Raw genomic sequence first — 20,797 nt, 5'->3', positions numbered from 1 at the left:
CTCCTCTCCATTTTACTCTCAGATCATGATCTTGCTTCTTATTTCACTGAAAAAAACCTATTCCTCATGCTGAGTTTTCAAACTCAAGTGTAGGCAATTCTTTTCTCCCAGGTATGCAGACAAAATACTTGGTGTCAAGATTGACCCATTTTTCTTATTATAGCTCATATCTAATCTTTCAGCAGATCCAGTTGGTTTTACAGAATTCAGAAGTTTTCACCACTGTTACAACCCTGTGCTAAGAAATGTCCAATTACCTCTTGACTGGACAACCTCGAGTGGATAACTGATCTCCCAATGTCCACCTTTGCTCCTTTTCATTTTTTATCCTTAGAGCAGCCCAAGTATTTATTGTCTGCTTTCCTTACTAGAGTGTCACTGCCATGAGAGCAGGAAACTTTTCTGTTTTGTTCACTGCTATTTTCCCAATACTTAGTACAGTGCCTGGCATACAATAGGCACTCAAAGCAATGTTAGTTGAAAGATAGGTTAATTTGTGAGCTCCTTGTGAAGTGAAGACCTTGGCTTATCAACTTTTGTATTTCTTGTGCAGAATGCACTGTAGGCAAAGAGCAGGTGCCCAAAATGTGTTTGTTCAATGAATCCCTGAGTTACTGAGGAATAATACAAGGAAAGCATAAATTCCTCTCTCTAGCTCCTTTTACAGGTTGTCTTTGTTCTTCTCATTGTAAGGGTACTATAAGAAGTCAAAGGAATAATTCTCTCCAAATTACTAAAGGATCATTTGTTAGGATGAAGATTTGCAGATCACAGTGGATACAAAAGGCTGGAGGCAGGGATTTGATTCAGTGGGGAGCGCCAGAACAGAACTGCCTGGGAGATTGTTTGCAGGGAGATGAAGTCACGGACTCTACACGAGAAGTTAAAACACCTCTTGTGGCAGGATAATGGGGTCTATGGGTTTTCAGAAGCTGAAGGAAAAAAAATGCCCAGAGACTTTAGCATGGTGAGAGATAGCTGTTTTCCCTTCTTTTATCCATTCATTCTTAACTTTTTGTTACTCCATTCCTTCGTTCTTTTTTTCATTCATCTACTTGTACTGAGCCCTTACAAATGTGTCAGATATACAATGAGGTGAAGAGACAGACATGATTCTTATAACTACGGAGTAGATGGCACTGGGTTGTGTTGGGGGGGCGGCAGGGGGAGACAGTCTGGCTGAGCGGTACAAATAGAACAAGGTGATAAAAGCTTTAATATGGCTACAAGAAGATGTAGATATACCCAAGGAGCTGTTCCCCAAAATATGGAGGAGGCTGTAAATGAGACCGTGGGGAAAAGAGGACATTGCCAGGAGTCTGAGATTTGGTCTGAATTTTAAAGAATGAATAGGAACCTTCTAGCTGATAAAAAGGAGACATGCATTTTATTTATTATTTTTTTAAAATATTTATTTTTGAGAGAGAGAGAGAGACAGAACTCACGTGAGTGGGGGAGGGGCAGAGGGGGGAGGGGACAGAGGATCCGAAGCAGGCTCCAGGCTCTGTGCTGACAGCAGAGAGCCCAATATGGGGCTCAAACCTCATGGACTGTGAGATTATGACCTGAGCTGAAGTCTGATGCTTAACCGACTGAGCCACCCAGGTACCTCAAGAAAGGCATTTTACATAGAGGTGTGATAGCAGTGTGGAGATGCTGAGAGTACAGTAGGGTATGTTTTGGAAACTACAGTGGTCCCATGTGTCCAGGGAAGAGATGGCATGTGGGGATGATTAAGGAGATGAAGTTAAAGGTGGGCAGAGGCCAAATTATGAAGTTCATAGAAATTAAAATGAAGGGTCTGAACTTATTCTGGGTGCTCTGGAAAGCAATTTTAGGATTATAATCAGGAAAGAAAAATAACTAATTAAGTTATTATTAGGGAAAGTATGATTAGGCTCATTCTAATGTTTAGGAAACAGAAATTTAGACAACTTCCCATAGGGATGTGGGGATTCTCAGGGTTCTCAGACCTCTAATTCAAAATTCTGAAACTTTTCATCACCATTATCAGTGGTGCCTAGAAAAGAGGCCGAGGGAAGAGTGGCAGAATCGGCACAGGGCGATGAGTTAGCACACAATTTCACTAAATCTGGAGGGAAATGATGGGAGTGGGAACTGGAACGACAGTAGTGGAGATGAGGGAAAAGATGATTTTGAGACAAATGAAGAAGATATAATTTGTGGGATGGTGACTAACGGGATGTGGAAGAACAAGTAAAAGAATGAATGTTTGTGAGGTTTATGGCCATGGTAACTGGGTGGAAGGTAGGGCCATTTGCAGAAATATAGGTATATTAGGCTTGGAAGGGTTCAGATGTGTTGAGTTTGAGGGGCTTGTAGAACATCGGCAGTTGGATGTACAGGATTGAAGCGCCATAGAGGGCTGTGAGCTAGAGGACAACTAACTGTTAGCACATAAACACGGGTAATTGACCAAGGGATGGTTGGTAGACTAATTAGAGCAGAGAGCTTAGGGTAGAACCATGGAAACTGAACATTTAGTAGATTTACAAGAGGAAGAAAACCTGCAAAAAGAGTCTGAGAGGAAACAGAAGGAGAAATAGGAATAAAGTGAGGAGAGAGAGATCCCAGACCCAGGAGGGATTCCAGATTGAGGAAATGGGCAACAATGGACAATATCACAACAAGGACAAGTAAGGTAAGAACAGAAATATGTCCATTTTATTTGATGGTATCAGGCTCATTGTTCAAAAGATTTCTTTGTTCCAAAGAACAGCCCAGGTGTAGGCAAGGGAGGCGTGCAATGGTGGCTAAGAGCAGGTTGGGGTCACGGGAAGGATTTTTGGGAGGGGCTGTGGAAATGATTTGGGAGGGACGGACTCCAGGAAACTCCAAGGAAAGATGATTCTTGAATAACGATTATGCTGGGAAACCTCAGAGATAGAGTTCTGACTTGTTTCAAACATGTATGTGAGATAGGGGAGGAGGGGTGCTATTTATATATATCCTTTTAGCTTTATTCAGGCTTGCAACCTGCACAAATATTACCTCTTTAAGTATAAAATAGTTTTTGTTTTCTTTCTTTCCTCCTTCACCTCTCTTTTTTTCTATCTAATGAAGCATAGGACTTGGAGAATAGAAGTTCTGATTTTTAATTCACCACCAATACATTTGTTTTCTTTCAGTAAGTTAGTGTTAGCAGCCCCTACCACAGTACTGCCGGCAGAAGATTTTGAGCTGGACCGGGATGCCTGTTTGACACACTGCAGTATCCAGAGTTATTAGCAATGTCAAACTGACTCTCTATTCCCAGAAGTCTTGATTCCTCCCTTCGAAGCAGTCTGTGTCCTCGATTCCAGCTCTCACTCTCTTGAGTGAAAGACTGAACAATGTCCTAGTTCAGGTGTTTCCAGACAAGGATCAGGAAATAGCTTCTCCCTCTCTTAACTAGAGTAGGGGCACAGGCACTTATAATCTTATAGAGGGACCACCGTGAACATTATCTTCATCTTTATGTTCACAAGTTAAAGACTTTAAATAAGGTGGAGTTCATTGATTTCAGAAGCATTTGATTGCAATGGGGGTGGGTGGGGAGGGAGTGGAGATAGCAGGGGTAAAGTGGGTGGGGACACTTCCTCAGATGGAGTCGTTTTTTTATACCTCAGAGACAGAGGATGCTGGAAGATGTAGATTACCAGGTTGGCTCTGCCTTTTGGTACTTGTATGCAGACTTTCATTTTTCCCGAGGGTAAGTGCAGCAGTCGGCACTGTTCACATCTGAGTGCCAGTGACTTCACTCTTAGGCAACGTCAAATGGCCTGGAACCATTTTGCTTGTTCTGGCGGGGGCTTATGCTGACCCTGTTGGAATCCAAGGTTATTCTGGTAAGCGGACTTTGGTGCTCTAGCTGGGCACCACTGAATGCACCACTGAATGAACAAAATCTTCACACTGGCTCCTGTGGATACTCAATGGTAACTTAAGAGCTGGCCCTGATTGAGCTGAAACCTGTAGGTCAGTCGATCAATAAGTAGTGTTTGGGAGCCTTAGCACAGTTTGGCGAAAATGTGGCCAGCTGTGGTGAGTTGTTGGTTACAGTTAAGAATTGAAGTTTGCCCCGTCTCCTGTTTTCCCAGGAAGCTCAGGGTGCTGACGTCGCTAGTTACTTGCTTACTTGCACCATACTTACTACTTATTAAGAATAACAACCAAAATTTGTTTTATGCATTTTATTTATATATTACTTTCCAACATGGCACCTTATTTGAAGCTCATAACAACATTGAAGAGAAGGTAATTACTACTGCTAATTTACAGATGGGGAAAACAGGGCTCAAAATACGTAAGGGCTGTGGCTAGAGTCACAGAGCCAGCAAAAGGCTAAGGGGAGCTTATTTTTCTGTCTTCCGTGGCTTTTCTCTGCCTATGGTTGCTCCTGCCCTGGTGTCAGGAATCTTTCAGCGTTATAGCAGCCAGTAAAATCAGTAAGTTCCTGGGTTTAGGAGTTCTGGGGCAAAGAGAGCTTGGAGGTTGCTGGAGGATGGGTTTCTTAGCATTGGTCAGCCTTGAGGTCAAATGCAATATTAGTAGCACTGAATAGCTTTGCCCTTGAGAAATTAAAACCCGTCACCTCTAAGCAGACTTCGATGAAGCATGTTCTTAGATCTCATGAAGCATCACATGAAGGATCTAGCAAATTCTATTTTTTTTAATGTTTATTTATTTTTGAGACAGAGAGAGACAGAGCATGAATGGGGGAGGGTCAGAGAGAGAGGGAGACACAGAATCCGAAACAGGCTCCAGGCTCTGAGCGGTCAGCACAGAGCCCGACGCGGGGCTCGAACTCACGACTGCGAGATCATGACCTGAGCTGAAGTCGGCTGCTTAACCGACTAAGCCACCCAGGCGCCCCTAGCAAATTCTATTTTTATGTAATGCACGGAAGCCAAAAATGTATTTTTGCGTATTTTTCACAAAAGCATGTAAAGGAAGAGTGAAAACAAGAATAATTGGAACATAATCAAGTAAGTTACCAATAAACCTTTTTTCCGCAATTCAAGCATAGAGTTTTTTCATAAGCCAATTTTCTAAAGGAAACAGAATTTAAAAAAAATAAAATTTAAATATATGGTCCATTAAAAATAATGTATTGGTTGAGTAAATAATGGTACATCCACAGAATGAGACACTACAGAGTTTTTAAACTTGATGCTGCTGAAAATACATAATGAAACAGCACAATATATTGTTATTTTTAAAGAGCAGCATATATAACAGTCTGTGTGTGTGTGTGTGTGTGTGTGTGTGTGTGTGTGTAGGGAGAGAGGGAGAAATAGGGACAGGACTAGAAGGATACATACAAACTCTTAGCAGTTGCTACCTCTGGTTCAGTTTGGGTTATCTGGGAAGCAGACATTGTGACACAGTTAAGAGTGCCAAAGGATTACTGAGGATTCAACAAATGGCGCTGGGGAAAACTGATATCCACACGTAAAATAAAAAAGTTGAACCCTTACCATATACAAAAATTAATTCAAAATGGATCACAGACCTAAATATAAGACTTAAAACTACAAAACCCTTAGGAGAAAACAGGGGGAAAGGTTGATAGCATTGGATCTGATGATGGTTCTTAGATATGACACCGAAAGCACAGGCAATAAAAAGAAAAATGGATAAATTGGACTCCAACAAAATCAAAAACCTTTGTGTATCAAAGGACACAATCATCAGGGCAAAAAAGCAACCAATAGAACAGGAGAAAGTATGTGCAAATTATATGTTTGATATTAAGTTAGCATCTAAAATATATAAATAATTCCTACAACTCAATAACAGTAACAACAAACAAGTAATACTATTAAAAATGGGCAAAGAACTTGAATAGACAATTCTCCAAAGAAGACATCCAGATGCCCGGCAAGCATATTGAAAGGTGTTCAACATCACTCATCATTAGGGAAATGCAAATCAAACCCACAATGAGATACAGCCTTGTAGTCGTTAGGATGACTACTATGAATCCATCAATAAATTAATAACAAATGTTGATGAGGATGTGGAGAAATGTGTTTATGAGGATGTGGAGAAAATAAAACCCTTGTGCACTGTTATGGGAATGCAACGCTATGGAAAACGATATGGTAGCTCCTCAAAAACCTAAAAATATACTTACCATATGATACAGCCTTTCCATTTCTGGGTATGTATCCAAGAGAGCTGGAAGAAGAGTATCAGTGAAATCTTTGCATTTCTGTGTCCGTGTCCATAGCAGCATTATTCACAATAACCAAAAGGCGAAAGCGGCCCCAGTGTCCATAGACCATGAATGGGCAAACAAAATATTCTATGTACATACCGTACTATTGTTTAGCTTAAAAAGGGAAGGAAATTTTCAAACATGGTACATTACATTAAATGAAATAAGCTGGTCACACAAAAAAGATACTAAATGATTACACTTGCATAAGGTATGCGGAGTAGTCAAATTCACAGAAACAGAAAGAAACAAATTCATAGAAAACAGGCCCTGTGGTTCGCAGGGCCTGGGGGAGGGCGGGAGGGGCAATTGTTGTTTAATGGGTACAGAGGTTTATTTCTGCAAGGTGAAAGCTACGAAGGTTGGTTGCTCAACAGTGTGAATATACTTAAGATGAATGAATTGCATACTTAAAAATGGCTAATAAGGTAAACTGTATGTTATGTGTATTTTACCACAACTTAAAGAGATTAGTGGGGAGTAACACCTGTTAAGGAAAAAGGAAAGGAAGGAGAATTATGCAGGGGACCTATCACACTGTGATGCAGACAGTCGCCAGTGGGCTAGTAGGAGTTCCGGAGCAAAGTTTGCCTGTCAGAAGGCGTTGCATTGGGTGGGTATGGCTAGGCTTTCGCATCACCCTTTAATTTTGGTTATCATGAATTTGGCCCCCATGCCTTACTCAGTCATTGATGAAGGGTTGCTCTGAGATGAGCAGGACCTCCGCCTGAAAGCTGAGGCAGACGCTGAAGGAGTTAACAGTTGGAGGCTGTCAGGCAGGCATGCTCCTTGAAGCTGGGCAGCGATTTCTTCTTTGAAAAGGAATCTGAGTGACAGATCTCCATGTCTGCCATATGGGAGTAAGAGTGACTGTTATTTCCTTCAGTTTGCATTTCTGTGTATCCCGCCTTTCTAGCAATGAATAGAAATGCCTTTTTAATAAACAATAAATGAAAATTAACATGATATATGGCAACCAGTAATCTTAACTGTTGAGCAGTTAGTTACGTATTAAGAATCCACTTCAGATTATTATGTGCAGGCCCCTACCGTGTACACAAACACATTCCATCCTAATAAATCAAGGAATTATGAATTCTCCTGTGGAGCTGGAAGAAAATGATTGTTCTGCCATATTGGTTGCTATTTGTCAGTTTGATATTGGCATATGCAACGGGAGTCACTTTAGATATTAAAAGGAAGGTGCAAGTGAAATCGTCAGAGTGACAGCTCTTTTAACTTTAAATTATTTATGGTTTATGTACCTGCATCTTGGGTGGGCTGATGTCAAGAGGGCTTCATTCACAAAAGAATAAAACTTTCCTAATTGCAATGAAAGAAAAATGAACTAAGGGAGCAAGAAGATGGTACAGAGAATTACAGATCCAAAGGCTGAGAGAAAGGCAGGGCTGTTGGCTTTTCGACATCTGTCGGGAATTTAACTGCACCGAGGTGTTGGGATTCATCCATGCAAAATTACTTGAGTAAAAAATTACTTTTCCCTGCAAACTCGCAAAATAGAGGATCGATACACTGCCAGGAGATAGAAAACACTGAGTAATCACACTTATCAAACTAAAACTGTTCCTGCTGTATACTTCTGAGACCTGGCTTTATGTCTAATTAAGCAACTGAAATGATTTATGGACTTTAACATTTACTTTAAAAGTGGAGTTTGAAGGGCAAATCTGTCTTTCTAAATTTTACCTGTTCAAATAGGAATCTTAAGTCACCGGTGGTGAGACTCAATAAAATCTCTAGTTAAATGACTCACCTGATTTTGGATAAGGCTAAACTCATCACAGAGTAATTTCACAAGATTTGGCAAGATTTTCAAGCTCTCTTAACTCTCTGGGGGTTTAGGAGGGCTTTCGGTTTGTTGTTTCTGTTTTAGTTTTGCATGCATTTAAAAAAATGTTTATTCTATGATAACTTCTTACAGCTAGGCACTGTGAATAAAACCAAACAAAAATTTCTGCCTTCAGGGACTTTAGCACCTAGTGGGGGGAGGGAGAAAGTCATAAATAAAATAAATTAGTGAATAGTTGATAGAGTAGAGGGGAACTTTAGCTTCTGGTGTGATTCTGCCCATCGTATCCATCAAGAGGGGTGGCAGAGTTTCTGAGATATGAAGAAGGTGCTTCCATGTGACGATCAAGAGGTGGGAACGAGGTCTTGGCACTTTCAAAGTGCCAGAGAAAAAAAATAAAGTCGGAAAAACATACAGGAAAAAGAAGGTGAGAAGTGCAAGTCTAAATCCGTATTACAGGGAAAGCCTCACCGAGAAGGTGACGTTTGACCAAAGACTGAAGGCTTGGGAGTGAGTGAGTGATGTGGGGAAGAGTGCTGCAGGTAGAGGAAATAGAGCATATGCAAAGGCCCTGCATCAGTCTGAGCAGGAGACCAATGTTTCAATCAAATGGGATATTTTGAGGAGAGTTGACAAAAGTGATTATTTACAGAGATGTGCATGGTAGGGGAAATGACAAAGAACGGTGTAGTGTTTAGAGAAGTGCACAGGTTGTAGGGGAAACGGCCAAGAATGGTATAGTGTTCAGCAACTAGAGACAGTAGAGCCCTATGATCATCACTGAGCCTGAGTGGGTGACTGGTAAGTGGTTATTGGAACTTGGAGTAACAAACAACCGTGTCGGAAATCTGCCTGACAGGAGCTGTACCCCGAGGTTGAGGGATATAGGACCTGCAACACTGCCGGAAAGAAGCACGGGAAAGGAGCGAAAAAGAGACTAGCCTCACTCTCTTCCCCACTTCAGATTTCTGCTGGGCTCCCCATTGGCCTTGTGAAAATTACTAAAGGGAAACCTCGCTACCATGGACCCCGGAGGTTAGAAGGGGAGGCTGGAAAGGGGAGCTGGGTCACCCAATGTCAACTAGAGGGAGAATGGTCAGTTATGGATCCCAACAGAAGAACCTCAACAGAAAAAACATCAAATACAGGACCTAACAGGGAAAGATGTATATTGCATTTCCTAGAAAAATTGACTACCCTTGCAGCTCAGCAGAGGAGAAACTATTATCACCGTGAACTCTTGCTTTTCTGCAACGGACTTTCATTCAAAACAACCCCTCTCAACTTCCTCCTTCTTCTCCATAAAATAACATTCTTCTTTTTTGTTTGTCGGACTTATCTATGATTTTGCCATAGTTTGCATGTCCCAAATTGCAATTATCTGTTATTCTTAAATGAACTTCTTTTTGCTGGTTAAAAAAAAAAAAAAAGAAAAGAAAAGAAAACAGACTGCTTTATTTTTTTTAAGTTTATTTATTTGAGGGGGGGCAGAGAGAGAGAGAGAGGGAGACAGAGAATCCCAAGCTGGCTCCTTTCTGTCAGCACAGAGCCCAACTCGGGGCTTGATCCCATCAACCACAATAATAGCAGCAAAGTTAGTGTATAGGGGCCAATGCTGGTGGGTGGGTCAATGTAGTGGTGGTGGGAACTTAAAGAAGTTCTCCTTCAATTATATTACCAGTGAGATGAAAAGAAAGGTCATCATTTGAGAGTGTGAAAGGGTAAGAAGGTGTGGAAGGTTCAGAGAGAGAGGAGGAGGTATCTTATAATCATTTAATACATGGGAGTGTGAGTGGCCTAAGGAAATGTGACACAATTTGGGGACATCAATAAAAGCTTACTTGAAATTTGAAGTCATACATTTAAAATGAGACTAACCAGCATGTTTGCACATTTCACTCGAGCCACACTTAGTTGCATAGATGGAAGTGTAGATAAAGTAGAGAGATGCATTTGACCAGGGTTCAAGTTTTGCTCAATGAGTGCAGTGAGATAAGAGGGGAGTCAGGGATTGGGAGTGTTCACAAGGGAGGTTCTCTAATGATTGAAATGGAATTTACATTTAGGTAAGGAGGAAAACAGAGACAGTTGGGGAATGAGTCGAGAGGGGGCAAGGTTAAAGGAAAGAAGATTCATTGGAGCAGAGGGATTGTTGTATGTCAGAGAAATGAAGTTTTGAAATTGAGATCAAGGGGGAGTTGCGCTTCTTTATTATGACAGTCCTGGGTAATGGCCATGGGAGTGTGTGGCTGAGGCATTGTTGAAATTGTGACTATGGGCGAGAGGAGTTTAATGAGCCAAGAGCCCGTGGTGTTAAAAAAATCATTCATATGAATATTGAAATCAGCAGGATGAGTGGTAGCAGTGGTTTTGGAAAGAGAGTAACAGTGAGCTGGATGCTGTGGATTTGTTTGCAAAACAAGAGAAATTCAAAGCTGGGTTTCTTAGGAAGCATACAAGGGTGTGGAAGTGGCAATGAGAAACAGAGAAGACACTTGTCAAGATCCCCATTTTGGGCTGTGGGAGAAGACAACCAACCTTGAGGGGGCTTGAGGCGCAACATGCCCTCACAAGATTGATACTGGTTAAACTAAGAAGGGCGATAAAGCCCCGGGGAAAGGTTGAGGTGGTTGGGTGTTTGGGGGATAAGGGCACATGGAAGAGGTTCAAGAGTGGGGGAAGAGTCAGGGATTGGGACAGACTCGAGCATACGGATACCTTAAAGAGGTGAAGAGTTGCCTGGGAATCTGGGCCTCTTGGGATGATGCATATAAATAGTGCAAACAGCTATCATGTGATGACTCCTGGCAGTCTCAAGGCAGAGTGGTGTTGAGTCTTCAAATAGGGAAAGGTAGTGAGGAGTGAGGACACCCCCTCCGTGGCTTCTGAGTGATGTGCGGAGGCTAGGGAGATGGGGTGTTACTTCGAGGACGTGAGGTTTTCTCTTGTCTCCAGAAGATGGGAATTTTGAGTGTATGGAGGGGGCACGTTTCCTCAGGGTGCAGAGCCAAGATTATTTTAATTAAAGGAAATGCTCTTGCAAATGTTGCCAGACTCAGGGAAAAGAAACCCAAACGATTACGTGGCGAACTGATGCAACATTTTGGAAAGGGTCCCCCCCCCCCCCATGGCTGGTAAAGAAATCCATAAACAGTGAGATAAGAATGTAGGAGAATTCCCACCATCTATCCATCTCTTCGTTGGTTAATTCAGTTTCAGTTTTCTAGCTTTTACAGATTTCGTTTTAGATGTTTCTTACCCAAATTGCCCAAGTAGTCGCTTTGGCTTAATACTACACTTTAGGAACAAGGCCATTAAGATTTCTTGGCAGAGTCCTGATCGGTAGGCAATCTCAGATATTTTGTTTTGGCACTCCTTTAAACCTTAATTTCTCTGGATTTGGTGGCATAAAAGTCATTCCAACTGGAATTTATTGAGTTTTGGTATGCACAGTAATTGGTTATGCCCTCTGAGAGCTCCAGAAGAACTCTAAGACGCTGGGTAGCTTAAATGAAAGTGAATGTTGCTTTGCATTTCTCAGCACTTTTTCCTGCTGAACATTTCCAGATAATATGGAAAGTGCACCCCGAGCTTCAATTAGTTTTATTCTGGCTATTATTAAAATTAAAATGTATAATTTAAGAGAAGGCCTGCACATTTAGAAACCCCCACCTGTGGACATTAAATTGATTATAGGGCGGAAGCTATTTTGTAGCTGTAACCAGAAACTCTGGGATACATAAACAGGCTTCAGCTACTGCCACACATCTCTGTTCTTTATAGCAAAATTCCTGGAAGATGTTTTTATCCTCGTTGGCTACATTACCATCACCTTCCACGCTCCCTGGTATCCACTCTGTTCAGGCATTGTCCCTGTATTGTTCATGGAGGCCATTAATGCTCTCCAGCTTAATTTCCATGCAATGAATGTTTAGTCCTTATCTTGTTCTCTCAACCATGTCTGACTCAGTTGATAATTTTGTCCATCTCAAAATACTTCGGTTGCCTTCTCGGCTCTCACATTTTCTAATTTTCCTGCTTCTTCCTTAGAGATTCCTTATCAGACTCCTTTGCTGACTCTTCCTGGCCTTCCATGTCTGTAAGATGCTGTTAAAAACTCAGGACTCTGGGGGCGCCCGGGTGGCTCAGTCGGTTAAGTGGCCGACTCCGGCTCAGGTCATGATCTCGCGGTCTGTGAGTTCGAGCCACGCGTCGGGCTCTGTGCTGACAGCTCAGAGCCTGGAGCCTGTTTCAGATTCTGTGTCTCCCTCTCTCTGACCCTCCCCTGTTCATGCTCTGTCTCTCCCTGTCTCAAAAATAAACAAAACGTTAAAAAAATTTTAAAAAAAGCAAAAACGGGGCGCCTGGGTGGCGCAGTCGGTTAAGCGTCCGACTTCAGCCAGGTCACGATCTCGCGGTCCGTGAGTTCGAGCCCCGCGTCAGGCTCTGGGCTGATGGCTCGGAGCCTGGAGCCTGTTTCCGATTCTGTGTCTCCTTCTCTCTCTCTGCCCCTCCCCCGTTCATGCTCTGTCTCTCTCTGTCCCAAAAATAAATAAAAAAAAAAAAAAAAAAAAAAAGCAAAAACAAAAAACTCAGGACTCCGTCTTTGGCTCTCTTCTTTCTGAATAGACACTCATTTTGCAGGTGCCCTCATCAATCGTGTGGTTTTAAAAATTATCAATAGAGTGGTGTTTCTCCAATCTTTCTTTCTAGCTGTGAGCTCTCCCTGAACTGCAGTCTCAAGTGTCGAACTGTTAGACATCTGTGTTTAGACGCCTAGTGAATGTCTCAAACTTACCAGGACCCCAAACTGAACACTAATTTCCTCCTCTCTCCAGGATTTCTCGTTTCGGCAAATGACACCACCCCTCACCTGGTTGCTCAAGCCCAACTATCATGGCTCTTTCCCCTTATGCCCAAAATACATTTATGCATCCTCTGGTTCTGTCTCTGAAATATGTCTAAAATTCAACTACTTCTAAGCTCCTTGTCGTTATTGCCCTGGTCAAAGCCTTTGCCTGGAGTGCCACCAAAAACCTGGTTTTCCACTCCTGTTGCTCTCCTAGAGTCTAGTTTGCATACAGAAAACAAAGAGACCTTTTAGAAATGCCAGTCAGATTATGTCCCTTCTTATCTCAGAACTTTTCAAAAGACTTTGCATGACACTGACCACTAAATACAAAGACAAGGCCCTGTGTTTCTGCCATGCTCCCCCTTTCCCATGCACCTTAGCCACACGGGTCTTCCCATTCCTTGAACACCCTAGATATGTTTGGACCTAGATTTTCACCCTTGCTCTGTCCTTTGGCTACAGTGCTTTTTGACAAAATCCGTACAGACTTACTTTATTATTTTATTCAGGTCTCTGTGAAAATGCCATCTACTCAGAGGACTTCCTAGACCACTGTATCCGAATACTAACTCCTCACCTGCTCCCAGCTATCTTTCTGAACTTTTTACTGCCTAACGTTAAATTATATATGTATGTGTTTGTTGTTGTTTCTTCCAATGGAATGTAAGCTTCTTAGAGTCAGAGGCTTATTTTATTTCTTTGTTGTGTCTGGGGCACCTCGAACATTTTAAGACTGGGAAAAATTAAATTATTGCTGGTGAGGCGAGCCAGAGTTGGATCTTCCCCAAGGAGAGTTTTGAGAATGGTAAGCATTTGACAGATGGCCTGGAGTTATCTTCTTCTAGCAGTTGTGATGGTCCAAGGGACTATTTCTGATAAGGAAACAGAAAGAACATTTTAAACATTTTACATTTTTATGTTTTAAAACCGCACGGTGAGGAACCGGACCCATGATAAGTGCTCAGCAACTTTTTGTTGAACAAATGAAAGAATGAATACAAGTATACGTATATGGGATACACAGAGATCATGTTACAAATTACTAGATCGTCAGATGATTTATTTTGCGGCTACTATCCTTCCCATATTAAAAATGTTACTTAGTGTGGTAAATAAAATACATTTCACTTAGCTTTGTGAGTTTTAGAAAGATTGTGACATCCTTTGTCTGTGGCTCCATTAGGTTTCAAGGTAAGAACATTCTATAAGTGAAAGAAAAATATGAGTGTATCTTAATTAACTAAAGATACGAATTCTTACAAATATACTTAAATTGTAGTCTGAGAACCATTGAAGACAAAAATTTTCTGTGTTTTCAAGCTTTCACACATCAGGTAACTCCACATGACAGGAATTTCTTGAAAAACTGTATATCCACAGTAAAGACATATCCAAATATAAGCAATATAATTTATTCAGTTTTGGAGTATTGTTTTCTTCCAGTCTTGCATTTTCATCATACAAAGAAATTAGGGTTTGACATTCTTGGGCATGAAATTCTGTCCCCTCCTTTCTGTGACGATCAGGTTAAATGCTTCTTTCCTTTGCATTTCACCCAGAGCATAACAAGAACTGAGTGTGGACAGAGCAGGGGTTTGGAATGAACATCGGTTAAATTGTCAGGAAATGTGGTTTCCAGTCTCCATTTTACCTCTCATTAGCCATGTGACCTTGGGCAAACCACCTAACCTCCCTAAAAAGAAGGTATTCTTCTTGGCCGCTAAGAGGGCTTTTCATTCTGCAAGTCTCTGGATTTATGGAGTTCCCAACAATTCATTCCAGGGTGAGATTTCCTCCCACCGAAGTGCAGCCGTCTTCAACATTGCATGCCAAGGATGAGACCAAAGCAGAGTGGCTTAAAATCATTTGGAATTCTAAATTATGGTCACTCTTTTTATTGCTTCAGCATTAACACGATTCACATTCCTATGTTTTTAAAGTCGGTTCTTTATCAGGAAATCACTTGGTTTGCATGAAATATAAGCAGCATTCAACAAGAGTTGGTTAATGTTATGCACAGGATGAACGGGCGTCTTTTTGCTGATTTTAATATGCCGGCTCTAATATAGTTGAAGGATGCAGAACAAAATCAAGGTTTGTCCTTTTAGCACACTATTGTGCTTAGAGAAGAACGCAAGTTTCTGATATGCATTTTACATGTCAGAATTTTCAGACATGTCCAATTTTTCAAAATCAACTTTATTGGACTATAATTTACAGGCAGCCTAATGCACACATTTTAAGTGTACAGTTCTATGAGTTGTGCCAAATGTACAAGCCATGGGCTATGAGTTGAATTGTGCTCCCCTCCCCCCAAAAGAGATATATTGGAGTCCTAAACCCTAGTACCTTAGAATGTGACCATATTTGGAGAGTCTTTACAGAAGTGGTCGAGTTCAAATAAAGTCATTTGGGTAGGCCCTAATTTAACATTACAGTTAACTTTATAAAAAGAATAAATTTGAACACAGGGGTATGCACACAGAGAGAATGTCCTATGAAGATTGAAGTTACATTTCCAGAAGCCAAACAACACCCAAACTTGAAGAAAGGCTTGGGTCAGAACCATTGGTGCCTTCCAGGGAAACATGATTCCGCTGACCCCTTGATTTTAGATTTCCAGCCTCCAGAATAATGAGACAGTAAATTTCCGCTGTTTAAGCCACTCAGTTTGTGATACTTAGTGATGGTGGCCCTAGGAAACTAGGATATACCATGTAAGATATACAACATTCTCCTTGCCCCAGAAACTTCCTGGCGTCTCCATATGCTCAATGTTTACTCCCTACTCAAGGAAAAATGCTGATCTGATTTCTATCACTATAGATTAGTTTTGACTATTCTCAGACTTCATATAAATAGGATTGTGCAATATATTGTTTTCTGTGCCTGGCTTCTTTCACTCATCATATTATTTTTGAGATCTGTCCATGGCTTTGAGGATGTCAGTAGTTATTCCTTGTTTATTGTCAAGTGTTTCCTACTCTCTGCCGGTTGTTGCAACTCAACTGAACAGAAATGTCTGAGTCTGTTTCTGCATTCTCTGTTCCTCAACTATTTTGAAACTATTTTTGTTCTGCTACTCCAAGAGTAACATGAAAATAAATAATTAGTATGCTCTCAAAATAAATTATTGCTGAAACTCAACTCCAATCCTAAAAGAAATGGTTTGACCCAGTAAGTCAGTCAGTCAGTCAGTCCCAAAAGATTAATATTATCAACACATCTTCTGGTAGAGAGAACAAATGATGCCATCAAAGAAGCCATTCAGGGTACCATTTTGTCTCTCGTGTAAGATCCAAATACTTGAAGATATTTACATACACCCTAATTTAGGGATATTCCTTCTTCTTGCTTCTTCTTTCTCCATACATGTGCTTCACCAAAAATCCTCTACACGAGGAACCCTGTCATGCCTAGATGCAGAGGGTGGCCCATTAAATATTTATGATATATCATGAAGCTTATCCTTAACTTTGATCCACCCCCAATCAGATAATAATGACTCTTATCTCAAAAAGTTACTATAAAAATTCCTTTACGTTTAGGTGGTACTAGACCTTGGCATTCTATACTAAGTTTACGTTTTCCAACACACTATACCCATTATAATCATGTCATTCTTCAACCTGTCCCTCATACGTGTGCATGCTTGTAACGTTTCATTTGGAATGTTCTTTATCCCTGCTATCTACAGGGCCTTAAATGGATTTCTGTTTCTTCTACAAGACATCCCTTAACAGTTCCATTTGGCAGCGACCATTCACTTGGTCTGCTGCACCAAGCACTATAAGGGACGCATGATGAACACCGTGTAAATGTTTATTGAAAAAATGAAAGAAATAAGCGAGCACACCTTGGTAATGTTTTTCTCCCTAACTCTTAAGTTCTATGAGGACAATAGTAATTTCCTGAACATAAGGAATTTTACATGAAAAACTAGTCTTCAAACTTCAAACCATATAATAATTCTAAAATGATTTTTTAATGAGATTTCATTTTTAAAAATCGTGCTCTGGTGATAATTTACAAATAGTCCACTTTGATTGAAGAGAAGGATGCGTAGTGAAAAAGTGTTAAAGATGTATGATCTGGGGGTGAGCTCTAGATATTTGATGTCAGTCTGTAAACTACAAGGAACCATTGGAGGCTTTTAAAAAATATTTTCTTTTTAAGGAATCTCTACACCCAACGTGTGGCTGAAACTCACAACTCCGAGATCAAGAGTTGCATGCTCCACTGACCGAGCCAGCCAGGTACCCCACCATTGGAAGCTTTTAAACAGAGAAGCCTAAGGACAGTTATAGGCTGGACTGAAAGAATGGAGGGCTAAGAGAATGAAGCAGTTACAAGAGTATTATAAGAGTTAGGATTATGCAGATTTGGGAATCTTGCATGACACCACTATACTGGCAGAGTCGATGGTATGATTATGAGGATTTGGAAGAGGCAGCAACCGAGGGAAGGGCTAGAGTGGACGTATATTTAAAAGATAGGTGTATTGACCAGTTGGATATAGGAAATGGAGAGTGAAGGGATTCCAGAATGTCTTAGTCTATTCAGGTTCCTAAAACAAAATACCATAGACTGGGTGGTTTCTAAACAATAGCAATTTAATTCTCACAGTTCTGGAAGCTTGAAAGTCCAAGATCATCATGCTGGCATATTCAGTATCTGGTGAGTGTCTGATTCCTTGTTCATAGGCAGCACCTTCTTACTGTTTCCTCACATGGTGGAAAGGCAAGGGGTCTCTCAGTGCCTCTTTTATAAGGGCACCGATCCCATTCCTGAGGACTCCACCCTCATGACTTAATCATCCCCACAGAACCCACTCCCAAATACCATTACATTGGGGATGAGATTTGAACATATGAATTTTATGGGAAAACAAATATTCAGTGCATAGCATAAGACATCTTCGATTTTTAAATGAAAATATATCTAATATTTTCAATGTTCTGATTTGTCTCCATGTATTTATTATTATTTTTAAATTTTTTATTTTTTAAGTAATTTTTACACCCAGCATGGGGCTCAGACCTACAACCCCAAGATCAAGAGTCACATACTCCACCAACAAGCCAGCCACCCCCAATTTCTCTCCATTCTACTTTCCCTTGTCCTCTTTCTTTTTCATAGAAAAAGAGTGTAAAGAAAGCTATAAGGCCAGAACAGTGGCTTCAGAATTTGTCTCCATTAGATGGAGTCTCTGATGAATAATAGACATAGCCACTGTATTATGTAGACATTTTAAAATGAAATCTGTTTTAGTAATGTTTTTTATGTATAATCAAGTGTATCGAATTAAATTCGATACATAAGGACAGAAGACTTACTTGGCTGAAAATCAGGAAAATGACACCATTTTGAAGGGAGAGCAAAGCAAAACGTACAACGTGGGAAAGATAAGAAGGAAAACAGAGGAAGGGCTGTTGGTAATGTCTTCATGCTTTTGAGCTAATGCTAATCTTCTGTCAGCGATAAGTGTGCAGACATTAGCCAGCAATTGCTCTTAATAAATAGCATTTCTGATTAGCCTGACATTCCTTTTGGCTTCTCTGTACTTCTTCATATTTTATTGCTTTTGGAAGGCTTTTCAACCTGAAAGTAGCGTATTCCCTATACGCTTCGGTAGAGAAGTAAAAAGAGAAACAAGGAAGAAATGAAGTAAGAGAGAAATAAAATAGAGATTAAAAAATGTCTCACATTATCCTTATACGGTCACAATTGTAGTATATATTTGTAGCACCTAAACTTTCTTCACATTTCACTTTCTTATTTTACATTTATGATAAAATTGAAAAAGCAACCTCACTCCTCCCCCCCCTCATTTTATAGATAAAGGAACTGAGTCCCTAAACATTTAGGTGATGTCTAGTATTTTATAATTTATGAGTGGCATATCATTATCTTGGCTTTTGGTTCCTTAACTCTTTTTTCAAGTTTCTCATTCCAATGTGGATTGTTTTTCGGGTTTTGTTTTCTTGTTAGGGTAGGGGGGCATGGCAGAAATAACTGGAAGATCGGTAGAGAAAGACACTTTCCTTTTCTAAGCCAACTGTCTCTCCTGTACTCCATCTCACACACCCGAAATTCAATAGCAGCAGTGACAGCTATCTGCAAAGCGAGTCTGGGCAAATTCCATCACCTTCTGTGTAATCTTCAGTGGGTATAAGTCGCTGTAGCTACTGTTTTGTTCCGCTGTCCTTGACTGTACGGTCTTGGAGATATGGTAGTTTGCTCCCTACATATCTGGTTGGTCACTGATGTGGTTTCACACACCTAATTCTTCTGACACATGAAAAGTGACGCAAAGCTGGAACAAGAACTAACCAATGTGTGCCTTTTGTCCAGAGTTTAAAGAGTGACATCATAATGGGAAAGCAGACCCATGAACTCCGCATCTCCGTGGTCCCCTGTCGTGTTAGTGAGTCACCCCTGTGACATCTCTTTGGGTCCCAGTCTGGCTTTGTCTTGTGCAGACAGAGCTCAGCTTTGCTCTGACTCAGCTGGTTGCTGCTCTGACTTGGTTGGTTCCCATCATCTCTCTCAGAGTTGCCGCCAACTTGCGTCTTCAGCAGTTTCTAGCTCCAGCAGCTCTTGGCTTCCTGCCTCCTGACCACTCACCTCTCCGTTGCTACTTAATTTGCCTCTGTCTGTCTTCTTTACCCCAGACTCCCCAGTCCATGTGGCATTCCCCTACCAGCAGGGAGCAAGTACAGGTCTTTTGACTCTGAGATTTGACTTTAATCACTTGAATCCTGTCTTGTCATTGCTCTCGGGGAAAGGGCTACTGGACAGTACCTACCTTTGTGCTTTTCATCTCCTTCCGCATCTGACTGGGCCTTGAATGAGGTGCATGTCTTAGCTTAGAGCGAGGATCTGTTTTCCTAAAGGTTGCAGCCTGGCCACTGTCTTAACTTAACTGGGTAGGGGAGGTCTTAGCTCCTCATGGGGCTTGTTCTCGTTATTCCTGGGGCCTGCTACTTAGGATTGAAGAGCTCCACCAGGAAGTGTGAATTGGATTCAAACAATTCTCCTGATTGCTGTAGGAACCGGCAAAGACAGAAGATCTGATTCATACCCAGTATCCCCTGGAAGGTGTCCTTTGAAGTTGAAGATCATGACTCCTCATCTATAACAGTGTTTCCATATTAAAATAATAGAATACAAGTATATTTGAAATTGCACAAAATTCTAATTGTCCATTAAGTGTCTGAAGAGACTCGTGTGCGTTAGCAATCGCCTTCTCTTACCGATTTAATCCTTTCGGTGGCTGTGTTCTAACAACATTGAGGCATAGCTGATACCAACGTGGGGGGAGAAGCAGGGCCTTGGACACTAATACCACCTATGTCATGACAGATTTCAGCAGTAAATTAAAGCTGAAGGAGTCAAATATGAGGCATGTCGTGCTTAGGATGACAGGGCCATATCCAAATGTCGCCAAGCTTGGCTGTGGCTTGGGCTGGCATCTCCAACAATACTGTAAGCCAGTGGGAGAATGGAGAGACCAGGACTGAGAAGAACCAGTGGTGGTTGCAGAGGTGGCTGCTTGCTCAAACAAGTTCATCTCAGCTTGATCTGGGCTGGCCTGGATTCTCTTTCAGGAACTAATGGGAGGTTTGGAATAGTGAGAGGAGAGCCAGGTCTGGGGGTTGTTGTACAGAAATGAGGGGAGTAGTGGAACTCCCTGTCAGATGAGAAGTTGAACTGGTTCGAAAGAAGACTCTGGCCTTCATCAGGGAGTACAAATGGCAGGCATAACCCTCTCGTGGGAAGGGGGGAAGGGTGTGGCGGGTTGTTAAACCCATAGATAAGAGGTCGGGGCATTATAGCAGGATTTCAAATCCACTACAGGAATGTATTCTCAGTAGGCAAGTATCTGGCCAATGTCCTCTTCAGGCCCATT

The 20,797-nt window shown here is 41.3% G+C and overlaps 1 long non-coding RNA gene across 4 annotated transcripts in view; it reads left to right on the top strand.

Annotated features, from left to right (window-relative positions):
* LOC125921730 (uncharacterized) overlaps window positions 1-20,797 on the top strand; it is a 284,908-nt gene that overhangs the window by 175,089 nt on the left and 89,022 nt on the right. For 2 of the 4 annotated variants that reach the window (XR_007457471.1, XR_007457470.1), the window contains exon 3: window positions 17,062-17,141. The exons of the other annotated variants lie outside the window; for them this stretch is intronic. This is a non-coding gene — a long non-coding RNA (uncharacterized LOC125921730). The remainder of the gene's footprint in view (window positions 1-17,061; window positions 17,142-20,797) is intronic. 4 annotated transcript variants of the gene reach the window in all.

This window comes from Panthera uncia, chromosome C2 (genome assembly GCF_023721935.1).
Source record: "Panthera uncia isolate 11264 chromosome C2, Puncia_PCG_1.0, whole genome shotgun sequence".
Taxonomy (NCBI): domain Eukaryota; kingdom Metazoa; phylum Chordata; class Mammalia; order Carnivora; family Felidae; genus Panthera; species Panthera uncia.
This window is presented reverse-complemented; position numbering and strand designations above follow the sequence as displayed.